This window comes from Meriones unguiculatus (genome assembly GCF_030254825.1).
Source record: "Meriones unguiculatus strain TT.TT164.6M chromosome 13 unlocalized genomic scaffold, Bangor_MerUng_6.1 Chr13_unordered_Scaffold_90, whole genome shotgun sequence".
Classification (NCBI taxonomy): domain Eukaryota; kingdom Metazoa; phylum Chordata; class Mammalia; order Rodentia; family Muridae; genus Meriones; species Meriones unguiculatus.
Genome location: NW_026843692.1, coordinates 29,545 through 39,271, shown reverse-complemented (window position 1 = coordinate 39,271; position 9,727 = coordinate 29,545).

Here is a 9,727-nt window from a genome sequence, read left to right as displayed (position 1 = left end):
AGATTCAAACAGATGTCAATAGAAGGCTGGAGAAATCAGGAATTTACAGAGACCTGTGGAGCCTTGAGGAACTATAAGGGAAGGAGATTTGGATGTTAAAGAAAGGATTAAAGTCCCAGGAATTAATCAAAGCAATTAATTCTAGGGTTGTACCTAAGGACAAGCTGCCTTCTATTGTATTCTCTGTTTCTACTCAGATGTGGTGGGTCAATTCTCCAGTTCTTCCACTCTTTCCTTGTCTTCTCAGGTAAGTGTACATGTCAGTCAGAATACCATGCAGGCTGCCACTTGGTGGTCTCGAATTGGACTTCAAATCTCCTCAGGCGTAACTCTGTCATCCCTGTAACATCTCTACCTGGCAGGAATAACAATATTCTGAATAAACATTTCTATATCTCCCTTAGGTCTAATAAATCAATGGACTCCATGTAATTCTATTTTCCTCTGGAATGTCATTGTTGAATAGACCTATTCTCCTAGATGAGATATTTTCTGCTCTGTAACATTATGTCATGTGAATACCTTGCAGGAAATAAATAATGTGAGAATGGGGGAGGAATTTATAGATAGGAAGTTTTTAATATATGGCCCAGTAAGATTACTTAGTTGTGTCCATCTCTGGCCTTCTATTTAAACCTATTAAACCTAAAGGATGATTTACTTATCATATGTTGTGCTTCACACCCATGACAAGCTGCTGAGTTGCCTCTTTGACAGCATCCCTCAGTCCCTACCTTCTAAAGGACATGATTGGCTTACCCCACCTCTACCTTTAACTTTCCAGTCCAAAAGAATGCGTTTGCCCTCTCCCAGACACTCTTTCCTGTAGAGCCAGATTGTTTTTGTTTTCTTCTATATGCTTTTCTTCTCTCCCTCTTTCTTTCTGTGTTTCTTCTCCTCCTGTCTTTTTTTCTCTCTGTTCTCTCTCCCTCTCTCTACATACACTTCTCTTTGCCCACACTTATGTCTCCTACTTGGGAGCTTCCATGGACCTATTCCTTAGGGAATGAGAACCCTCTGTGAACTGTTTCAGCAAGCCTGAATTTAAATGTTTATCATGTCTTCAATTAGGAAATTTCATGTGTGGGAAGAAAAAGTATAACCTTATATATTCATCAGTGGTCGAAATTAGTCACACTAAATAACTATATTAATATATTTTCAGTTTTCATTAATAATTTGTGTTTTAAACATTGTGTTCTCTTTTTTTCCTTAGCCAATTATCAGAGGACAGGGAAGGTGCACATTGGGAAATTGGGAGGGTGGGTGGGAATGGGTTGAGATAGAAAGGGATACAGCCAGGATACAAAATGAATAACTTGTGATAAATAAATAATTAAAAATAATTTTATTTTCAAACATTGTTCTCTCTTTTTTTTCAGTTGAATGAGTAGTCTCAGTATGATTCTCAGGCTGACCTGGAACTTAGTGTACATACTAGATCTGCTTACCATGCCTCCCTAGTGTCTGCAGGATATTTGGGCATTGTCTACCACAATAACATAGTTCTTTCAATGGCATTATTAAGAATGAGTCACTGAGTCCAAATAGTCATGGTAGCTAGGGAACAGGCTCTGGTCCTAACTACAGTAATAGAAAGAAAGTGTTCTTCAATTGCCGTTGATTGTCTTGAAATCCTCTCCTTTAATTTTAAAGAAAATTGTTGTTTTTCTTTAATATTGAGGTTTTCATACTCATCATAGTAGATTGGAGTTCTAACGTTATGCAACAGATAGTGAAAACCAGCCTCACAGACATAAGTTCTCAATATAGTTAAGTGTAACTACGTATTACACTCATCCCAAGATTCTATTTAATCACTGAGGTTAAAACCACCTAAGCCAGGCATGGTAACACAGGCCTGTAGTCAGGGTGTTCAGAAAAAGGAGGCAGGAACTTCAAGATGTCAAAGTAATCCAAGGAAACATCCTAGGTCAATATTATAATGGGAGGTCCACAGAACAAAGAGAGACTGATTGGTTAAGATTAATGTGCATAGTCCTCCTTACAGCTCCAGAATTTCAAGGCTATGCCAGTATTATATGTTATCTAAGCAATTTGCCAACCAATGCTTGGTAATGTTTCCTGTCCAATACAGGTTAGGTCACTTCTGGTCAGGCTCCTGTTGGGCATTGAACACTCGAACTCTCCTGCAAGTGTGGGAATTTGCCACAGACAGGGATATGCTCCTTAATTATATATCCTATAGAAAGGGTTCAGCACACACACCTTACACACACAATCAATGAAATGGATTCAGCTTATATATATAGGTCCATAATTATTCACACCTTTTTTTAAGACATTGGAAGGAGAGAATTTGAAATGGGATGGAGAAAGGACAAGAAAAGGGGACTTGGTGTAATTTATTTTAATTAACATCTGTAAATATAAATTTACTAAAAAGAGGCTATAGAGGGCATAGGAGTTAATAGCTCTGGGTGTTGTTATAGGAGACAGGTTCCATTTCAGGAATCCCAAGCTAGCTAAGTATATCCTGTAAATGCATTCCCAAGGGATCTGATGTCCTCTTTGGCTTTTGCAGGTATGACACATGGACACTTGAATGCAAAACATCCATATAAATGAAAGACATACAAAGCTTTAAAATGTGGCTTTCTCAGGGCTGAGGAGATGGCTCCGTGTTATTGTAGAAACTCAGGACTTCACAAAAGATAATGCTGAATCCTATCTTCCATGGACACAGCCTCCCCTTTCTTCTGACTGAGAGATTCACACACAGACTGGGGCCACTTATATACCTGTAACACATACATCATCCTACCTGCTCAACACAGACATAGACCTGCTGAGTACTCTTTCTCTCTCTCTCTTTCTCTCTCTCTCTCTCTCTCTCTCTCTCAGTCTGTCTCTCGGTATGTCTCTCTCTCTTTCGCTGTGTCTGTCTGTTTCTTTCTCTCTCAGAAACACACCTTCATGAACTCCACCAGCACAGTGCCCTCTACTGGCCCACTACCTCAGACAATAGACAGAAGATTGTGAGGTAAAAGCTCTCTCACCTTCTTGTCCCTACTACAATATTCTCTTTGAGAATACTTAGACTGCAGAGAGATACACACCTCAGCCAATGCTGCCATATCTTTTAATTTTCCTCAGTCAGTTCCATTAACTGAGCCCAAGACTTCAATTATATAATCATATATAAGGCCATCATCATCAAACTACCACAAGACCTGTAGCCAAATTTTTCACGGTGACTATTTTCCACTGAATCCTCATTACCTTGACCTCCATTGCCTGTATTACTCTCACCACTCTTTTTTCAGTTCAGTTCTTCCTGGAAAGCAACATTAAGGTCCATGTTGAGTATGCAATGGCTTTTGATATTTAGATATTTTACATATTGTGTATTGGTCAAAATAACGATATTCTGACTTTTGACGGTAACAAGGCCATTTTGAGGGTACAAATTTTGTTCTACCTTTATTCTCTGTTGCTGTCATTAATGCCAATAAATAAAAATGACACAGGTGATGAATCGGCTTCTTTGGCTGATGCTGGCATGACCCACACATTGAAGGAGCTCAGAAAAGAAACTTAGGATATCAATTGAAGGCACAGATTATGGTGGGACTCTGTTTGTCGCTATGTTCTTTTACAAGGTCACTGTCTATTTCTCTGTAAGTTTTCTTAACCAGCCCAGGCCACAAGTTGAGGTAAATTTCCACCATCAGTGCCTGGAGTTTGCCACTGAATTCACAAACACTGTATCACCCACAAACATAGCCACAAATGATTCTCATCTGGGGAACTCCCTTGTTGTAAAAATAGAAAGTCTAACCCTCTTCTATTTTTGGAACCACTTCAGCCAAAGAGTCAACGCTTCTTTCATGTTGGGAGATTGAATTTTCCAGGCATTGAATATCTTGGTCTATATCAGCCCTTTAAGCATTACAACTTTTACTCTGACCCAATAAAACTGCAACTTCTGTTCCTGCCCCAGGAGAGACCACATCTAGGATCAGAGCCAGAGTAAAGGACATGGGTTCTCATTTGAACTGAGTCAGTGTTCCTGGTGTTCTCAAAAGGACATTAGTTATTTTATGTTCTGAATGATGTATAATCTATGGAACCAGTTGAACTAGAATACAAAAATCTTAGGCATTGTTCAGAATGCTGCTGTAAAGCAAGGAGTGAGCCCAGTGGCACAATCCCACCATCCCTGGCTGGGTAGACTCAAGTATGTGTTGGTCTGATAGGATGGAACACTCAAGGTAATTTTACATAGATGCCAGTTGGACGATGGTACTTGTTGCAAATAAACTCCTTGTCCTGACACTGATTAAAGAGTCAGTTATGTCCCAGCACAGTGCCCTCGGCATTGCTGGAATCATCTTCAATGGTAAAAATATCAATTAAACCAATCCATTCATAATTAGGGGGTGTGAATTGTAGCATAGCCAACAGGATTCAGTCGATCTGATCTTGATTCTTTTAAAACCTGATTGTTACTGATCATAGTGTCCCAAAGAGGATCACTGTTTCCCAGGAGAAATTTGGGTAGAGGTTGGATAAGACCATCCAAGTTGGTTGTAGGGGTCACTACTTATGCTAACTCTGTTAACTAAATCCCAAGCAGTTGGGTATTGTGAAGTAGGAACCCCTTCCTTAATCTTGATTTTGTTTTATTCATATTTATTTTTTATTTTGCTTTTTTAAGGGAGGGTTTCTCTGTGTAGCCATGCATGTCTTCAAACTCCCTCTGTATACCTGGTGGGCCTTTTATTCACAGAGATCTGCCTGTCTCTGTCTCTGGATTGCTGGAATTAAAGGCATGTACCACCACTGCCTGGCAATTAATCTGTATTATTTGAGGTGAAAAGATATCTCTTTCTTCTAAACCACATTCTGATAGCAGTGTACACATATGAACTCCATTGAAAATGATAGCCCTTTCTTGTTTTCTGCTTCCTCAAACTCTGGCTATCAAGGTCATATTTTTTGGAACTGGGAGAAAAGCCTAATCTTTGGCATTCTGGGATCTGCTGAAGACCAGCTGAGACATCCAGCTACATGGTCTGAGTGGCTACTGGATTCTTCAAATTTCCATTTGCAGACAGGGGTTGTTGGATTAGGTAGACCAAAAACTGCGGGTAATTCTTATAGATCCAGTTGCTACATCCATAGAGAGATTCAGTCTATCTGTTCGGTTCACCTACACATCCTTTGCTAATACCACTGTGTTTTTCCAGTTTCTTGTTTGTTTGTTTTCACAGTCTCACAGAGGAAGACATGCTTGCTCCAAATTGTGTATCATCTGTTTCCTGCTTTTGTCCCAATGTTGTCTGATACCTACCAGGGGAAGAGTAGCTGCAGTTTAGCAGAACCCAGAGTGAAGTCACAGAACAATCTCATTTTGTTTTCTGAAATCTTTCTAAATTGTTAGAATTTTGGGCAGCCTTCAAAATGTGGGAAGATTGTTTACTCCACTGCAAGTTGAGTAATGGGTTGATCAAGCTATCCACCTTGATTTCAGGAGGAGGAGAAGGGAAAGTGATTCCTGAGTGCTGGAAGACAGAAGGATAGGCTATTAGACAACAGGCACAAGTCTACTGACAAAGAAATGTCCGCAGATCTGGAAAAGGTGTGGCCCTGATTCTCCACATATGGACCCAAAGTTCAAGTCATGGATCCAAGGTGTCTGCGCAGAGCATAGGCTTCTCCCGAGTCAGCTTCTTTCCTAAGCCAGGTCCTCACTGCTTTTGTAATTAGCCAACATGCATTCATTCCTCCTGGGTGAGGAAGCACTATGCTTTGTCTCTTCAGTACACTGTGAGCCTAGGGGAGGTGCTCATGTCGCTCAAGACTCACTCGCCAATCAGGACTTCCAGACAAATCCATGAATCAGAGGAAGGGGCGGGTTCTTCCGGGCGCGAAAGGGGAGGGTTCTTCCGGGCGCCATGTTGCAGGTTCAGATCAGTACCTGAGGTGTGTGGAATGTTTGGCGTGCAGTGGTTTGAGCTCAGCTCAGGACTTCCAGGCGAGGCCTGTAATCAGAGGAAGGGGAGAGTTTTTCCTGGCGGTTTGTTGCAGGTTTGCTTTGGAAGCTGAGCTCTGCGGAGTATTTGGCATCCAGTGGTCTGAGCTCAGCTGCTGGGTCCTGTGAGGGGATTTCATTCGACTTCCAAAGCAGCGACATGGTGAGTGTGTGGCTGCCGCCCCCAACGTGGTGGTGGAGCAGGAGGCTGAGCAGCAGGAGCTGGTGTCGTTTGTCCTTCCTGGGCTGGACAGAAACGGGCAGCCATCAGCTGCTTGTGAGGTCCTTTGTCCTGGCCTTAGGAATGCTGAGCTATCTCAGTCCCACGTGTTAGAAGTGGGATGGACTGTGAGCCAGACTGCAATGTGGGGACCTGGGCACTGTTAAGACTCAAATCCTGGGACAAATGGCTGAGTTGCCTATTTAACAGTTCAGAGCAGAATTAGCTACCAGGTTTCCCAGCATCGCCGAGTCCCTACCTGTTCACAGGCTATGGCTGTCATACACTGCCCTCTAGCCCAGGGCTCGGGCCCTTAACCCAGCTGCCTTTCTTTCTGTTATCTACCCAATTTGGTTACCTGATCTGTTTCATCTATTTACTGTCATAGTCTCATTTCTTGGCGTGCCCCTCTCCTCTCCTCCCTGTCCTTCTATGGCTGAAGGCTGTGTTAACCTTGGGCTCTCCCAGACGTTCTGGCCTATGGGTGTGCCTTTCTATCTATAATAAACTTTCTCCCCGCCTTACGTAGGAAGAGTCATGTCACTTAATTTTTATTTTTTCATTCACCTCCCATTTGCCACTCCTTTCTTTCAAATTCAAAGCTCCTTTAGGCTTCAGTTGTTGTTACTGTTTGTGTTAGACTGAGGGTTGCTGCAGGAATTCTCAGCTGTGAGGTAGAGATGACTACACTGGACACTGAGAGGGTAATGAAATGTGTACATGCAGCACCCTGTGACTTGTAAAAGAAAAATGTACCCTGGGAGAGTGGAAAATTTTACTAAACTACTACTTTACCAGGCTAAGGCTCTGTCTGCCTCTAGAATGGAAGGGCAGAGCTGAGATGGTTTGTGCTGTCCGAATTCCCTGATCTGTATTTATTTTCTATGAATTTAACACTTTATTTCTATTTGAAACCTTTTTTTTTTTCACTTGGTTGAAGGTTATTCACTTTCCATGAGTTTGTAAGCTTTGTGTTCTTTCTGATGCTATATATATCCAGCTTTAAGCCAGGGTGGTCTGATAGGATACAGGATGTTATTTCAATTTGCTCTAAGGACTTACATTGTGTCTGAGTATGTGGTCAATTATAGAGGATGTTTCATGAAATGATGAGAAGATATATTCCTTTATGTTTCTGTAAAAAGTTTTGTAATTTTCAGATAGTTAGTCCCTGCTTTGGTAATATAGCTGAGCTCAGGTGGTGACATATTGCCTGACTGTTCAAAATCTATTCCTAATATGGTGTCTAGGCATCTGGGTTTGGTGCGATTCTAGGTCTACGTGCTATATTGAGGTGTGCGAGTTTTGTTTTTGGGGTTCTGTTAGCACTCTGAAGTTTCAGAAAGTGTGTTGGATGAGTGTTACTATTTTAATGACCTGCTTGGCTAGGGTGTTCATGTTTGCGGGATGGTACAGAGGGGAAGGAGCCACATATGTTCATTTGGAGCACTAGGGAAGTTTCTTAGAATTGGGTTTCAATTAACAAAGATATTGGGGAAGATCCCCCATATACAGCTAGTCTCCATGCAATCATGGCCTAGCATATGTTATTGTGCTGATCCACATCCACATTTATGTTTTAATATTTGCCAGAGAGTATATTCTTAGTCTCAGGATGTCATGTATTCATGACATTAATACTGCCTGAGACTTCTGAGTTATTGGATTTCAGGTATGTGACATTCTTCCTGCCTCTTGTGTTTGTTTTGAGTTTTTAAATGAGGTATTTTCCCTGTTTGTGTGACTATGCACCTTTTCTGTACCTGATCCTCACAATAGTCAGCTGATGGCCTCAGAAGTTCAAAATTTGGAGTAATGGGTAGTTGTGAGCCTGAATGTAAGCACTGGCAATTGAGGCCAGTTATTGTCAAGACCAACAAGAGCTTTTCATTATTGATCCACTTCAACCGTCTTATGTTGCTCATTAATGGACAACTATTCCAGAACTAATGTTTTCATCTGTCCATTTCTACCTGTTTGAACATGCATTCCCTTATAGTAAACTCTCATTAATATTAGAGTTTAAACTGGGACACTTCAGGTTTCTGGAAGATAGATACAAAACAGTATTGAATATATAATTCTTTGTAGGAACTTCAGAAATACCTTGGAGTTCTTTGTATCTTTCTTAATTGAATGATTTTTTTTTTTTTGCAGCAGATAAAGGCCTTAAATCTACCTCATCTGGATGTCATGAAATTTGTTTTGGAGGCCAGACAGGCTTGCAGCACAATAAAATACACATACCTCTGCTTCCTGACTACTGGAAATAAAGTCATGAGGCAATACATCCTGCTTCTCCATAATTATTGTAGTTAGTAATTGTGCATACAATTTCTGTGATCTGCAGTCTGTACTGTTCATCACTGTCCTTGACTTGCTTACTTTATGTCTGTTGATTGACATTTCTCTTGTAAGGCTAAATTCTATTCAAAGGGTTCCAAATGAGATATACCTCCTCATTTAGTTTACTTCTAAAATGACCAGGTGAGTACATCAGAACTTCTCTGTCATGAGATACGTCAGGGAAGAACCAGAATTATATGAATAAATTGTCAATGATGTATACTTTTACATTGTTGCCACTATTGTGCTTTCTCTTATACACATATGTGGGATAATTTAGAATTCTATCACCTATGATGATGTGAATGTGTACTTCACTCAGGAAGAGTGGGCTTTGCTGGATCCTTCCCAGAAGAGTCTCTACAAAGATGTGATGATAGACACCTACAAGCACCTTACAGCCATAGGTAAGACAGTGAATTTTCTTTCACTATTAAGGTAAAGTGGACATCTTTTGTTGATTTTTCTCAATGATGCGCTTATGTAATTTCAATTGGAATGAGGAAGAATAAATCAATCATGTTTCTAAGGTCACTGAAGAGAGAAAGTTAAATTTTCCCTAATTTTCAATAAAATATCAACTCTTTCTGGTATATATTTTAGGCTACAATTGGGAAGACCATAATATTGAAGAACAGTGTCAATGTTCTAGAAGATATGGAAGGTAATTATCTCATGGATGTTGATATAAATATGCCTGTGAAAAAATTTCAATGTGTCCCAGGAGTTTTAAAGAAAAGCAATAGTGTAAAGAATCCAATATTCTAGAGTATTAAGGAATTTTAAATTCTCCCACACTCATGTTCCTCAATGTAAGCTATCTTACTTATGTTATCATGGCATTTTGATATGAATGAAGACAGTGAAACCTTTGCTAAACAGATATTACTGTAAAAAGGACTTTTATTCAATCTACAAATCATGGTCTCCAAAGATTACTGCCCCTCTGTCTACTACCCTAGGCCTGGGCAGGGCAGATTCTAGGTTCCATACAACCTACCTTAGGCCTAGGAGTTTTTTGGCCTCTGAGAATTACTGCTCAATAGACACACCCTATCTTGTTCTTTCTGAGCTCATAGATGGCTGATTCAATTCACCTGTTCTGACTCAAACTCATCTCCTAGCTTCCTTGTTAAATCTGTCTTTTCTACTGTCACCTAATT